Here is a 16,958-nt window from a genome sequence, read left to right on the forward strand (position 1 = left end):
AGCTAAATGGCGATGCCATTTCAAGAGAGAACTTTTGAGGGGTTTCCATTAGATTAGGAGGCATGAACAAGCAAGTTACTAGACTCCAAGAAGAAAGAGTTATGGAAACTCGAGTATTGCAAACTCAAAAGTCAAAACCAATAATATTGCTAAGTAAAACGACAGGTAACATTCAGCATCTAACGGCTCGATAACCTACTGATTTGATTCATAGTTATATCTCTTAATATTAACGAGGTTAGACTCACAGAAGCAGGGAATCGGGAGAAGACACTAAAGAACAGGCCTCCAAACAAGATTCATCGGCCGCATAATTGTCAGTAGGACAGGAGGCTTGGAGACGACCCCAGAGAGTTCACCTGTATGATCGCCGGAGAGTCTGCCGGTACGGACGTCATCCGCCGGAAATTTCGGAGAGGGGATTCTCGAGACTAAAATCGGGGATTTCACCGGCAGGTCGAGATTCGTTGGCTCAATTAAAGGAAAGTAGTAACAAAAAAGTTAGCTACACGCAATAACCACTACAACTCCGAAAACCACAACAAATCAAGAGGGATCATCTTCCATTGTTCAAACAAAAAAAAAAGGAAAAGAGAGAGACGTTTAGAAGCTTGTTCTGTGTTATTACTCGTAATAATGACTGGTTTAATGGATTATGTGTTATTACTCGTAATAATGACTGGTTTAATAGACTGGTTTCTTTTCTTTATTACTAATTTGACAATTGACATGATTTCTTTTCTTTATTACTAATTTGACAATTGACATGATATTTTTTCTTCTCGAGGTAATGGAGTAATATATTTTTTTTATATTATTTTTTGTGATAATATTAAATATTATTAATATTATAACAAATCGTTTCTTTATTTTCTCCATTGGCAAGTCTTCTCAATTGTCAAGTTTTTGCCTATTAATGATTCTTGCATCACTGTTGCCTATATACTAAAACAATAATACCTCTATAATTAATAATTAAAATTAACAAAACTAGAGGTTTCGGTCTTTTCTTCATAATTCTTTGCTTTTAATGTTCAAAATTTTTAGATCCGAACTTACCCGGACCCGAGAGAAATTGACGTGGTACAACAGTCATATGTCTACGCTCAAACAAAGTACTTCAAATTTCACCAAATCGCTCATCTAACTCTTCACGATCCTCTGACACAATGCTGCTTAATGTGTCTCTCTTCTCCGCAACATTCTCGCTTCTATGGCATCGATTTGTATATATCTGTTATGTGTAATGTTTGTTGACTTCATGTGTAATTTTATGTTATTCACATTTTTTTTTTCTGTGTTATTTGTGAGGGAATGTGGACACTTTTCTAGTGGAGAAGGCAAGTGGAGAATGCGTGTTGTCGATTTTGGAAAATCTGCTAGTAATTAAAGGTAAAGCTGAATGTGTTTATTTTAGCATTGATTGCTGCTTATGTAAGGTATAGAGTTAAGTAAACTTTCAATCAAACTAATTGTGGAAACTGTTTTCTTTGATTAATGCTTAGTAGATATTGATTAGGACAGTTTTTTTTTTTGATAAATGATTGGTTTGTTATCTGTGATCAATGCTCTTTGATAGTAATTGTTTTGGTTTAGATTAGGTAAAGACAGTAAATTCTTTACCATGTCATTGATTGCTAACTTGGTGATAAATTCATCTTCTTTAAATTGAAATAAAAAGACTAACACAAACCACCAACCCACAAATCCATCTCCTTTAACACTTCAGTCTCCTTTATCCCTTCAGTCTCCTTTATCCTTTCATTCTCCTTTAACCCTTCAGCCTTCTTTTCTTTCTCGTTTTAACACCCACAACCACTACAATATAGATCCATATTGTCAGCCATCTAGTTTTCTTGACTTGTTGCATAGTCAAGGAGAAGACACAGTTTATACCAATCCGTATGCAAGTGTGTCACCAAGTACTCATTGGATCATCTGAAGTCCCAACTTTTAGTACACAAAGGTTTGATGAAGGAAGTGAAGGGGAAGCCACACCTAAGAGGGGTATATCAAGAAAGAAATAGAGCCCAAAATAGGATGTTGTCCTCATAAGTGCTTGGTTAAATACCAGTAAGGATCCTATGATAGAGAATGAGCAAAAAGGTAATTTCTTTTGGAAACGGATTGCAGCCTATGTAACCTCTAGTCCGCAGCTCGATGGTCTCCCAAAAAGAGAGCATGCTAAGTGTAAGTATGTGGGTTGTTATACAACAACAAAAAATCAGAAAGCTAGTTGGCAAAGTGAGGATGATGTAATGCAGATGGCACACCAGCTTTACTTTAATGATAAGAAGAAAAAGTTCACATTGGATCATGCTTGGAGAGAGCTAAGGTATGATCAGAAATGGTGTGGAGTTCCTTCTACTAAAGGGACTGCAAGTTTAAAGAGAAAAAAGGATGCTGATGGTTCTGCTTATTCATCAAGCTTCCAGCCAACTAGTGTTGGAGATTATGAAATAATGAGAAGGCTTCCTTATGTGAAAGCAACAAAATCCAAAAGCAAAAAGATAGCCACTGTCAAAGGAGAAGAAGACAATGTTTTGAAACTTTATGTGGGAGATTAAGGAGAAGGATTTTGCTTTGTAGAGAGAGCATGATAAGGCTAAACTGCTTGAAAGTCTTATTAGAAAAACAAAGCTTTCTGACATAGATATTGCTCTCAAAAACAAGTTAATTACTGGAATGTTGTCTTAGGTTTGTTTCAAATTTCCTAGTTAGTTTATGTTTGATATTTCCTTGTAAGTTTTTCCATGATGCATGTTTTTAAAAGCATGAATAAATGTCTCGGATAATGTACGGTGTTGTGTTTCTATTTATGTATGAAGTATTATGATTTTGTGTTTGGTCTGAGAATTGTTTCTGTTATTGCATTTGAATGTTTCAGTTTGTGTTTGGTCTGAGAATGATTTCACAAAAGCATTTTATTGTTTTAGTTAGTATTTGTTCTGAGAAATCTTTCTCTTATTGCATTTTATTGTTTCACTTTGTGTTTGGTCTGAGAAATGATTTTGGCTTCGAATGAGAACAGCGGATTGAGCGGTGCAGATCAAGCGGATTGAGCGGTGCGGATCAAGCGGATTTAGTAATACGGTGCTGTTTAACTGCGGTTTGTTAAGAAAAAACACAGTATGCAGAACATTTGCGGATTAAGCGGATCGAGTAGTTCAAATTATTTATGAATGGTGAAAAAAACAGCATGCGATGTAGTACAAATGTTCGAATGATAAAAAGTACATCAAGTGATTCGCAATATATATTTTAAATAAATATAATAATATAAATTAATTATTAATAAGTTGTTTAATAAATGATCAAACTTTTTACATATTTTATTTATGAATAATAAAAAACAAAAAAATAGGTCTAGTTTGGGGTCGGTTTCTTTCGGATTCGGGTTAGATCTCGTTTGGTAATATATATTTTAATATTTTTAAGAAACAAATAGTAATAATAAAATGAAGTTAACAATAAAAATTGTAGATTTATAAATTACAAATTTATTATTGCAAAATTATAAAAACATTTCACAAACAAAAAATATTAAAATTTACTTTAGAATTGTAGTGATCGATATCATTTTTTTTCTCTTATGAATTGTACTAAAATTGTTTGGATTAAAAGAAAATATATATATATGACCACACTTCAATTGTTTAACCACAACATATTTGATGCGTTTCTATGGCCACATTCGTTTCGTCGTTTCTCTATTATAATTGAACCCGTCATTGTAACAATTAGTTTTTTCATTATTTTAATAACAATCACAAAAAGAAAAAAAGTTATGTTGAATGGTGAATTTAACTGTGGTTTTGACATATACGCACTGCACCGCGTCGTACATTCAAGGCCTCTGTTATTGATCTAACTTGCGTTTGCTTTTACTTTTGTCTAGAGAAGTCACAAGTGAAAAGAAGACAAATATGGCGAAAAGAAGACAATAAGCAAAGACCACAAATTTTACAAATTACAACTTAACTATGACTGAAGACACCACGACCATAGCTTTTACAAGTCACAAATCTTTTTTTGCATATGCTTTTGATTTTATGTAAAGACACCACAAGTCTTTCTTTTTGTATGCATGATTGTGAACCACAAGTCTTTCTTTTGCATATGCTTTTGTTATTGCTATATAAAACAACATCATTGTTCTTGTTATTACAACACACAAACATTATTCATCTTCTTCTTTTTCTACGGTTCTCCAATATTATTCGTACACAAACCATTGTTCTTCTTCTTATTATTGTTCTTCTTCAATTACTACAATACAAAATCACAAAACCATTTTCTTATTCTATTATTACAACACAAACAACAACAGTTGTTGTTATTCTATTATTACAACACAAAACCACAAAACTTTTGATCTTCTATTATTCGTACACCACATTTTCCTACGATCAACACAAAAATGTTCTCTCTTTTTTTCAACAATCTTCCACTAAAAAACTTCTTTTTTAAGACAACAAAATATCATACCAAATGGCATCTTCCTCCTGTAATACGATCGACGATACAATGGATGAACAATTTAATGCTTTTTTCCATCAAAAGTTCGAGAATCAATTCATTGATTATGGTGATCGGCAAGAGGGCACCAAAAAAAGAAGAAACGAGCCTATATTAAAAGACAACGTGAAGAAGGACACATCCGCTTATGGGACGATTATTTTAGTGATAATTCAATATTCCCACCTCATATATTTCGATGTCGTTTTCGAATGAATAAGCCTTTATTCATGTGTTTTGTTGATCGACTATCCGTTGAAATTTTGTTCTTTCAACATCGAAAAGATGCTACAGGAAGGTTCGAGCACTCTCCAATACAAAAATGTACGACAGCGATTCGTTTGCCTTTATATGGTTGTGCGGCTAATGTAGTTGACGAATACCTCTGAATCGGTGAAACCTTTGTGATTTCATGCATGAAAATTTTTACCGATGAAATCATTTCTTTGTTCGGAGATGAATATCTTAGAGCACCTACAGTAGCAGATCTACAAAGACTACTCGATATTGGAGAGAGATGCGGATTTCCCAGGATGATAGGAAGCATCGATTGTATGCATTGGGGTGGAAGAATTGTCCCACCTCTTGGAAAGGCCACTATAAGCGTGGCTCTAGAAAACTAACCATCATTTTAGAGGCGGTCGCATCAAAAGATCTCTGGACATGGCACACATTTTTTGGACCTTTAGGTACTTTAAACGATATCAATATTCTTGATTTATCACCAGTTTTTGATAATATTTTAGAAGGTCAAGCTCTGAATGTGAATTACGTAGTCAACGGACGGGAGTATCATCTGACTTACTATTTCACAAATAGTATTTATCCAAAATAGGCTACTTTTATCCAATCTATTCGAATTCCACAAGGACGAAAAGCATCTTTATTTATTACACATCAAGAAGAAGTCTGTAAAGATGTCGAGCGTGCATTTGGAGTATTGCAAGCTCGGTTTCACATTATTAAAAACCCGGCTCTTGTTTGGGATAAGGAAAACATACAAAAGATAATGAGAGCATGTATCATATTGCACAATATGATTGTAGAAGACAAACAAGATGGATAAACACAGTTTGTAGTTTTGGAATTCTCACAAGTTGAAGCAAACTGAACTTCTCAAGTGATTTAGCGTATTCTACAGAGATGCCTATAAATATCGGGAATATGATGGGCATTCGAAATCGAGTTCGTGATCGAGATATGCATCAATAATCGAAAGATGATTTGGTTGGCAATATATGGCAAAAATTTCACAACAATCAACAGTACAACTAATCGTTCTTCCGGGTTTTTTCCACATTTTTTTAAATGTTTGAAAATTATGTATGTTTAATATTTTATGAATTGCAATAATTATTAAGTTTTATGATATAATTTTTTTTATAATTTTCTTTTTTTCCTAAGAACCCCAGTAGAGAACCTACGATTGCACCATGAAAAAACAAAAAAACAAAAAAACAAAAATTCTCATCTAACATTTTCTCAAAATTTATATTAAACAATTTGAGAGAGTTTCATGGTGAGAGCTCCCCATTGAAAATGCTCTAATAAACTTGTGTGCACTTTGTGTTGTTGTTGAATTTGAGAGATATATTTGGGAAAATATTATTGTCGAGTCGCTATGAGGAGTGCAGTTTAAGAAGTAGATAATCATCAGAGATCAAATTTTTTACTCATGATATCTTAGTTTATGTGTTAGATATATGTGTTAAAATTTGGGTAGAAGATTTATTTCGGTTTGACTTGTCTTCTTAATGTTATCTGATAAACCCTTTTTGCAGCCGAAAATTAGTGGTTATTTAAAAGAACCAACCGATACCTCGTTAAATTTCATGTTATTTCGACTTTTTACTGTTTAAATTATTTCTGCACTTTATTTTGTCTATGTCTCCCAATTTTCACTTCTTACCAGAGTGAGTCACTGATCAAAATTGATAAACTTTTCAGTGATACGATTTTTATTTCGAGACTAGATGGAACCTCCAAAAGAAGGTACCTCTGTGACATGATGTCCCCTTTTAGAGACTCAAACTACGACCACTGTAAAAATAGCATGGAACTCAATTATACTTGGCTATAGTGGACATATACAAACGAGGTTATTGTTTCCCCTAAACATATTCAGAGTTCAACATGGTTTTGAAAGATTTTGACATATCCTCCTGACATGTTATCTCCAAAGAAGACTGCAACGATTAAATCAAATGAGGATGAAGCTTGAAGAGCTTATATATTGTTTCCCCTAATACATACTAAATTAAATAGAGATGCAGTTGAAAATCAGAATAAAGGTATCGCTGAAAGAGCAAGAAGCCTTACTTTTGCCACAACCGAAATAAATTGTGAATAGGAGGATGGAAATCTTGAGACACTCACTAAGAAGATAGGGAGATACCTGAAGAAACTATTGTTACTAAAACATAAGAAGCTACCAAAATGTAGTAGCAATTATGGTAGAAGACATGAACAAGGCAAAGAAAAAAGATTGGTTCAATGTCATGTGTTTCATGGTTGTGAGCACATTAAGTGAAAAGTCTTAAACAAAATGAAGAGTTTCTTAATGAAACGTTAAGTGAATCGGAAATAGAAAGTGACGAAGAAAAGAAGATGTCTCACACAACACCATAATTTTTTTTGTTGCTGAAATAGAAGAGCTTGTCAAAATAGAGCATAGGGAAAAAAGAGCCGGCTCTAACAGAAGTTGTTGATAACATATGAAAATCTATTGCAGAATTTTATTGACACTTGTGTTGGGGTCGGATCCTACAAATTTTTGGCAGGATCCACTTGGATCTGTCCACGTAATTATTACATAATAATCCTCTCGGAATTCAAGATATTTTATTGAACTTGACCAGTTGGGAGTTCGATTCAGTTCACTAAAAGAGTTCGATCTTTGCCAGCATGGAGTTCGCTCTTATTCAACATACAGTTCGCATAGAGAAAGGCCGAAGCGAGGAGAATATTGTTCGAGACTCGCAGTAGCATCAAAGCGCGGGAGTTCGGAGTCAACAAGAAAGAGTTCGGAAAGCCCATGTGAAGCCCAAGATAGTTCAAATTCGAGCCGTTTCGGTCAAAATTGTAACTTACATGATTAATGCGGACCAATATAATTATGTACAGTGAATGACCGCATTAAACATGTTTTCTCTATAAAACAACCTCAAACGCATGTGTTTGAGGGGGGACTTCTGGGAGACTTCTGATAGATTATTACACATTACAACTAAGCAATACTACATACTCTTTTCTCTTACAATTTCGCAAAACTTTGCACACTTTGTCATATCAAATTTCTTTACTTTTTTCTTGGTTAAATTTCCTCTCAAATTCCTATATTCCTTTGTTGATTTTAAGAGTTTTTCTCCACTGAAATACTTAAAGATAATCGAGTGTGAATTCTACATCCACATTTTGGCGCTGTCTGTGGGGATCTACCACAAAACTCTTTAATCTCAAAGTCCTTCTTTCCCAACCAAGAAACTATGGCTGAGCAGCAAGCATTGAGCGATGCAATAGCTTTGCTTAATCAGACAACCACCAATCTGACCACTCAGATGGGTACATTTGTTGATGCCAACACCACTTTTAGTGAAAGGTTGAACTCAATCTAGCAAACCTTGACGAGTGTTCAAACCACCCAGGCAAATTTGTCAAACGCGCTGAACGTTGTTTCAAGCCGTTTAGATACTTTGCTTTCTGTGCGCGCAGCAACGCATCAGCGCAGGCTATTCGTAACTCCCGCACAAAACAGGTCCGGGAATACTCAAACTCCGCCAGCAGGCCAGCTTGCTAGTGCTAGCAATCAGGCAGCCGCAGGGGATGAAACTAACCCAACCGGGGAAGGAATTCCCCAGGTTCAGGAAGACCCTGTTTTTGACAAAGGATTCCATATGGAAAATCCCGATGTCACCTTTTCGGATGATTTCATCAAACTTCGACAAGAGCTTGACGAAATGAAATCGAAGTTTCATCAGGCGACCAGTTCGGCGCCTGAGATCGATAGAGTAATCGAAGAAACTCGGCGAACACCTTTCACCTCGAGAATCTCGAACCTTCGAATCAAGGATTCTCGAAAGGTTAAATTACCGACTTATGATGGTAAAGGAGATCCTTAAAATTACCTCGCTGCTTTTCAGATTGCTGCTGGCAGAATCGATCTAGAACCAGGCGAGGAAGATGCTGGATATTGCAAACTATTTTCCGAGAATCTATCCGGATCGGCCCTGCTATGGTTTACTCAGTTGGAGCCTGGAACTATTGATAGTTTTAAGGAATTATCCTCTGCTTTTCTAAAACAATATTCCATGTTCATGGAAAAGGCAACTTCTGATGCAGATCTTTGGAATCTAACCCAAGGACAAAATGAACCACTTTGCAAATATATCACTAAATTCAAAGAAGTGATAGCCAAAATTCCTGGGGTATCGCACAATGCTGCCCTGTATGCTTTAAGGAATGGACTCTAGCATGAATCCCGATTTTGGGAAAAAATCATCGTCAATCGTCCGAGTACCATCCAAGATACTTTATTCCGAGCTAACAGTTGGATGGAGGCAGAAGAAGAAAAACTCAGCCTCGCAAAAAAGCATCGGCCAACTAAATTGGTCATTGGAAATCCAACGAAAAAATTCGAACCAAAAGATCAAAAACGGTTCGGAAATAATCCTGCTACTAACTCTGTAGGAAAACCCTCCCCAAGTAGAGGAAGATACAAATCTCCTAATACTTGGGTTAGAGATGAGAGTGCCTATTGCGATATTCACAAAATAAACGGGCACTCCACCAAAGATTGTAGCGTACTCAAAAAGCACCTCACCAACTGTGGGCAGCTAGAGAGCTCGCTAATTTCAATATCGAGGAATTTGTGGAATCTTATCACAAGGAAAAAGAAGATTCTGAAGCTCCTAATCCTCCTAAAAAGAAACATAAGCCCAATGGGCCCCGAACTCCAAACACTCCTAAGAAAATGATTGATGTTATAATGGGAGGATCCAAATTATGCCGAGATTCGATCAGATCAATCAAAAGGCACAAGAAATCAGCAGCCATTCAAACCGTTATGGGTTTTCAGTCAAATGAATAACTACCTTCTATCTCTTTTGACAATTGGGACACTCAAGGAGTAACAGGGCCTCATGACGATGCTCTTGTGATAATTTTAGATGTTGCGAACTTCGAAGTAACAAGATGTTTAATTGATACTGGAAGCTCAGTTGATCTCATATTTCTAAGCACTTTGCAAAGAATGGGAATCAGTAAAGCCGACATTATCGGTCCACCAGCACCATTGGTAGCTTTCACAAGTGACACTTCTATGTCTTTAGGAAACATAAAACTACCAGTGCTTGCCGCAGGGGTTCCAAAGATTGTAGAATTCATTGTCTTTGACCGACCGACCGCATACAAAATAATTTTCGGAACTCCGTGGATATATCAAATGAAGGCTATACCTTCAACTTATCACCAATGTGTGAAATTTCCGACTCCTGGAGGAATCGGAACCATTCGAGGAGATCAGGAAACATCGCGTTCTTGCTACCTCATGGGACATCGTTTAAAGCTCAAATAGCAATTAATGATATACGCGAAGCAGGAAAGCACCTCGCGTTACCCAAGCTGCCTCAGTTCGAATGAAGTTACCACAGAAATTGAAATTGATTCCGACTTTCCAGATCGAAAAGTAAAAGTCGGCACTACTTTAGATTCATAAATCAAAGATCAATTGGTAACATTTCTAAAGGAAAATAAAAATACTTTTGCCTGGTCGGCAAAAGATATGCCCGGAATCGACAAAAGTATCATTACCCATGAAATAAACGTCGATCCCAGTTTTAAACCAATAAAGCAGAAAAGAAGAAAACTGGGTCCTGATCGGGCTCAAGCGGTCAATGACGAAGTTGATAAGCTTTTGAAAATTGGTTCCATAAGAGAAGTAAAGTACCCGGACTGGTTAGCAAACCCCGTGGTAGTCAAAAAGAAGAATGGAAAGTAGAGAGTATGTGTCGATTTCACTGACATTAACAAAGCATGTCCAAAAGACAGCTTTCCTCTCCCTCATATTGATCGGCTTGTAGAATCAACGGCCGGAAACGAACTCTTATCATTTATGGATGCATTTTCTGGATATAATTAGATCATGATGAATCTCGAAGATGAAGAGAAAACATCTTTCATAACAGATAGAGGAATCTACTGTTACAAAGTTATGCCATTCGGTTTAAAAAATACCGGAGCAACATACTAACGTTTAGTTAACAAAATGTTTGCAAAACATTTGGGCCAAACGATGGAGGTTTATATCGATGATATGCTCGTGAAGTCTCTTAAGAAATTCGAGCACATCATTCATCTTGAGCAGTGTTTCAAAATTCTAAATGAGTTTGGAATGAAATTAAATCCAGCTAAATATTCTTTTGGTGTACCTTCCGGAGAATTCCTAGGTTAAATAATCACGGAAAGAGGAATAAAGGCGAATCCCAATCAGATTAACGCTTTCTTCTCAATGCCTTCACCAAAAAACATCAAAGAAATCCAACGATTGATGGGTAGAATTGTTGCGGTGAATCGTTTCATTTCGAAATCGACAGATAAATGCCTCTTTTTTTATCAAATTTTAAAAGGGAACAAAAAATTCCAGTGGGATGATCAATGTGAAGCAGCTTTCGATCAACTCAAAACTTACCTGACAACACCACCGGTTCTCTCAAAATCTGAGTCAGATGAGAAACTTTATCTTTACATTTCAGTTTCCAATCATTCTGTAAGTGGGGTTTTAGTACGAGAAGATCGAGGTGATCAAAAGCCGATTTTCTATATAAGTAAATCTCTTACCAGTCCAGAATCGAGATATACCATGATGGAAAAATTAGCTTTAGCAGTAGTCGTATCTGCTAGAAAACTCAGACCTTATTTCCAATCTCATCCAATAGAAGTTTTAACTTCTCATCCACTTCGCTCAATTCTTCACGGACCAAGTCAGTCCGGTAGATTGGCAAAATGGGCAATCGAACTCAGTGAGTATGAAATAGAATATAAAAGTCGAACTAGCGCAAAAGCACAAGTTCTGGCTGATTTTCTAACTGAATTACCATTAGATGATGGAATCCTTATCGAAACAGACTCCACATGGAAATTACATGTAGATGGCTCTTCTTCTAAGCAAGGATCCGGAATCGGTATTAGGCTCGAAACTCCGAAAAGGGAAATAATCGAACAATCATTTCGATTAATGTTCCCAGCTTTGAACAACGAAGCGGAATACGAAGCTCTTTTAGCAGGACTTCGGCTTGCTCTTGCAATTGGAGCAGAAAAAATAATAGCTTATTGTGATTCTCAGCTACTTGTCAACCAGTTCGCTGGAGATTATGAAGCTAAGGCACCTCGAATGGAAGCCTACCTTTCGGCTGTCAAAAAGTTAGCTGGAAAATTCAAAAAATTCGAATTAGTTCGAATACCTCGAAGCGAGAACACTTCAGCAGACGCTTTAGCTGCCCTAGCTTCTACTTCAGATCCCGAACTCAAGCGAGTGATTCCAGTTGAATGTATTACTTCACGAAGTATTTCAGATGAAGGAACAGGAAACGATAATATTTTGGAAGTCGAACATATCGAAGCTCCAGAATTAAATTCCAACAACAAGAACAGTTCGCTTGTTATCACCAGATCATGAGCGAAGTCTCAAGATGACGAACTTACTCCACAATCGGAACTTCCTAAAAGAAAGCCGAGAAGAAACCTAAAAGATCAAGAGGTTCCCATTAAAGAACCATCTCGAGCTGAACAGTCACTTCCGGATACCGCAAATAATGAAGAAGTTCTGATAACAGTCGAAAATGATCCTGATATTCCTTCTGAGCCGGAACCTAGGAAGTTTATACTCAAGGATAATACTTCCGCTAATGATTGGGGGGCTGAGTGGAGGATACCCATCAAAAAATTTCATTCTTAATGGAGAACTACCATCGAACAAATGGCAAGCTCACAAATTAAGAATCATCAGCGCTAAGTATTCCATAATTAAAGAATCATTCTACAAGCGAGGTGTCAGTGACCCTTATCTTTTATGTATTTTCGGGCCCAAAGTTGAAATAGTAACAAGCGAGGTCCACGAAGGACTTTGCGGTAGTTATTCTTCGGGACGAGGAATGGCTTTCAAAATCAAACGGTTAGGATAATTCTGGCCAACTATGATTTCTGACTGCATCGATTACGCCAAACGATGTAAAAAATGCCAGATGCACGCTCCTCTTATTCACCAGCCATCTAAATTTTTATCATCTATATCCGCTTCATACCCTTTCATGAGATGGTCAATGGATATAGTTGGTCCGATGCATCGCTCAACGCGAGGTGTCCAATACTTATTAGTTCTAACGGACTATTTTTCCAAATGGATTGAAGCTGAAGCTTACGTAAACATACAAGATTCTGTGGTAAAGACATTCTTGTGGAAACACATTATTTGTCGCCATGGAGTTCCTTACGAAATTGTAACGGACAACGGTCCTCAGTTCATTTCAAATGACTTTGAAGATTTTTGATCCTCTTGGGGGATAAAACTTAGCTATTCAACGCCAAGGTATCCTCAAGGAAATGGGCAAGCGGAAGCTTCCAATAAAACCATTCTTAGCAATCTTAAAAAACGTTTGAGTGCTCGAAAAGGTGGTTGGTATGACGAGCTACAACCTTTGTTGTGGGCGTACCGAACAACCCCGAGGCGAGCAATGTGAGAAACTCCATTCTCGTTAGTATATGGGATGGAAGCAGTAGTCCCAGCCGAGCTGAATGTTTCCGGTTTACGCCGGAGCGAAGCTCCACTTAACGAAGAACTGAATTCTAAATTATTAGAAGACGTTCTCGATACAATTGATGAAAGGCGAGACCAATCCCTTATTCGACTTCAGGACTATCAGCAGTTGACCGCTCGATACTTTAACTCAAAGTTGAAAAACAGACCTTTAAATATAGGAGACTTTGTTTTAAGGCGAGTGTTAGATAACACAAAAGAAGAAGGAGCTGGAAAACTCGGTATTAACTGGGAAGGCCCTTCTCAAATTACAAAAAGAATCTGAAATGGTGTATACCGTTTAAAAGACCTTGACGGAAATCCCGTTCAACGGCCTTGTAACATCATCAACTTGAAAAAGTTCTATTGCTAAAACAAATATTTTTGAACTACGATTTGGCTTGATCCTATTTTGGGTACGTAGGCAGCTCGCTAAACACGAGTCCAGCTATAAAAATAAAAATATTATTCCAATCATGGAGTCTTGTTTTTAATAAGCTCGGTCATCTAGCATAAATATTAAAATACGTTGCGAACAATGTATAAATAAATATTTTTAGCTAAGCAAAAACCAGATCTAGAAGGGTCTTGGATTACGGAATAGCTCTGCTCCTTGGCCTGCGAGGTCAACGATGTTCAAAATGCAACCCGGCATGTTTCTGTACTCCTAGAGGCCTATCTCGATCCAATCGGAAGGATGGGCTTCGAGGCGATGAAGCTCGCGAGAAATACCGAGACGACGCTTCTCTAGTTCTGATCTTCTTTTCCTAATCTCAATTTCTCACCTTCGAGCTCGTTGTGCCGAGTGATAAGCTGATGAAAATAAGACGCTTCGTTTAGTAATAACAAAGGGAGTAAAATCACTAGGTTGAACAATACCTTGGTAATAAACTCTTCAGCCTTGACACGATCTTGAGCTGATAACCTCTCAATTAACACGATCGGAACCTGAATGCTGGTTCCCCACCCTAATGTATGTGACTCTTCTGGTTCGCCAGTTGCTTTCGTTTTTCCAAGCTCGATGTCTAACGCTCCCGGAAGATCATCGTTTACCGTTTTTAATGAGTCGGAGGGATTCTCTGAAGAATTACCTTCCTCGAACATCTTTGTACAATTATTGTTGGTAAAACTCAATAATGAACTACACCTACTTTATATTCGAAATATACTCAATCACATTTAAGAAGGTCAATTGACGATTTCCCAAAATCTGAAATTACTACCTTCATGGAAAATGTAATCGAGTTAATTGCTAATTATATTCCCTAAATTAGCGCATTAAATAAGATTGAAATAAATCGACAGATTTAAAGCAAAAGGGGAAATATAATTAATGTGGCTGGGCCGCTAGCCCGATATTATATTACAAAATAATAAATAACTAAGAAGGAGGATACTTTGTAGAAGGGACTTCGTCAGATGATGAACCGTTTTCGCGTTCGTCGGATTCGAGTCTCCTTTGGTAGATATCCCAATGCTTCTTCAGAAACCTGATGTGTTTTCGAAGGCAGCCGGGAATGCGAGCGATAGAGTCAAATCCCCTCCTCTCCCAGTTATGAACATCCGACTCCAAACGTCGGATCTTCCTTTCAGTTCTAGCAATCCTGTCCTCGAGGACACGGCGTTTCCTTCCAAGGCGTTGCCTTTCGGAGCAGAAGAAAACGTACCTTTCGGTGATCTGCAAAGAACAGATACATTACAAATCTATCGAGTAAAACCTTGAAACAACTGGTATCGAGGTCAAACCTGTTCCATGAATTCATGACACTCGATCTTTTCTTCCTTAGACAAGGAAGAAAGAAAACAAGGAGTAGCCACCCCATGTGGAGTAAATCCATCCCCCGTCGGAAACAGGGATTCGTTCGAGGGGAAGCATGGTAGATTAGGATCAGAGGGATCGCCTTGGGGAGAGGCCATCGTAAACAAGAAATTTAGAAAAGAAGAACTGCAAAGTTCCTTACGAAGAAAAGATTTATTGGAAAATTTCTAAAATCTTACTCTCCTTATATAGAAAAAATATATAAGAGCACTCACTTGAGTATTTATCAAAAAAGAAAGTTAAACGTCAATCTATTGATCTGACAATTACAGCCTTTCGATTTTTACGCACATGCACAAACAAGACCTACGACATATAGGTTATTCAAGTATTACTTAACACCTAGTAGGCGAACTTAATTTCGAACGTAAATTCAAGGACAATCAATAAATGGTATCATACCTTTTTTGTCTTTTTAAGAAAGGCAAACAGTTCTCACTGAAAATTTTTCTAATTGAACACATTTTGAAGTATCGCGAAGTGTTCCTGTAAGCCGAGCTCTAAACTCGCAACCGAGAGACCGAGGAAAAATTCTAATGTTTTTTCTTTAAAAAAGGCAAGTAGGTCTGATCAGCCTATCTCTCCTATAATTCTAAACCATTTCGGTTATAAGGACTTTGCAAACCCTCCATGTAAAACCGTTGGTTTCCACCAAACCAAAATTAAATATTTCTTTCTAAAGAAATTTTAATTAAAAAACCCTCTTGGGCAAATTATTCAAAAAACAGTAATAAAGCCCCCTTGGGCAAAAAAACTCAAAGTAATAAAACGGCCCCATGGCCAACAAAGCAAAGTTTCATGTCTTAAAATTATAAAAGGTAAATGCAATCACCATCATTCATTCATAGGCGAGCTGCCTTCATCTCCTACTTGGCTTGAAACAGGAAGAGCACCCCCGGTGGTAGCATCTTGAGTTGTGAGAACCGCCTCAGGGTTAAGCAAGCTAGCATCCTGAGGAGGTTCGCTACTCGGTTCAAAGTCATCTCCCATAATCGAAGAAATGGGAGGATCCTGACCAGCAAACCCTTGGGTTTGACCCGAAGAGATTTTGTCAACATTGGTCCCGAACTCATTAAAACAAGCATGAGGAGAACCAGTTAACATCATCTCATCCAAAGACAAACCAGTATTAGGTTCGGTCAATGGAGGGGAATCAGCGAACTCGGACGCAAATTGCTGCAAATCCAAATATGGCTGAGGGGCAGTAGCTAGCTTGGTTTCAGTTTTAGCAAGTTCGGCACTAACTGTCACCTTTTCCTCAGCCAGATTAATTGTTCTTTCCTCTATCTCCTTGATCAGATCGAGATTGCTCTTCATCTCATCGCGCTCGGATTTAAGTTTGTTCCAAGTTTTATCCGCGGAAATAAATTCCACAGCAAGAAAAAACTTTTGCCCATCTCCTTTGACCTCTTTCCGAGTATCATGGGATATTTTGCGAACATCCTGATCTTTTAGTTTGGAAAGAGACTCATTTTTACGTTCGAGCTCCTCAGCAACTGTTTTGACCTCGCTAAGCTCTGATTTCAGAAGTTCGATCTCACCCTTTGCAAAGTCATGGTCGGCAAGGGCAGTTTTTAGCTTTTGCTCGGCCTCAGCCAAATTTTTCTTTGTCTCCTCGCCAGATCTTTCGAGTCGCTCGATTTCTTCCTGACGAGCCGAGTTGAGGCCAGCAGTCTCCTTCACGAGCTGACTGGAAGATTGCAGTTTCTCAATCTCCCCTTCAGCAACAGAAGCTCTCTTGGAGACTTTAACAAGCTCCTCTTCATAATAGTTGATGATGCTGTTCAAATCCAGGATTGCCTGATAAAAGGAGATACAATAAGAAAAGGGGGG

The sequence above is a fragment of the Arabidopsis lyrata genome (assembly GCF_000004255.2).
Source record: "Arabidopsis lyrata subsp. lyrata unplaced genomic scaffold ARALYscaffold_9, whole genome shotgun sequence".
Lineage (NCBI taxonomy): Eukaryota > Viridiplantae > Streptophyta > Magnoliopsida > Brassicales > Brassicaceae > Arabidopsis > Arabidopsis lyrata.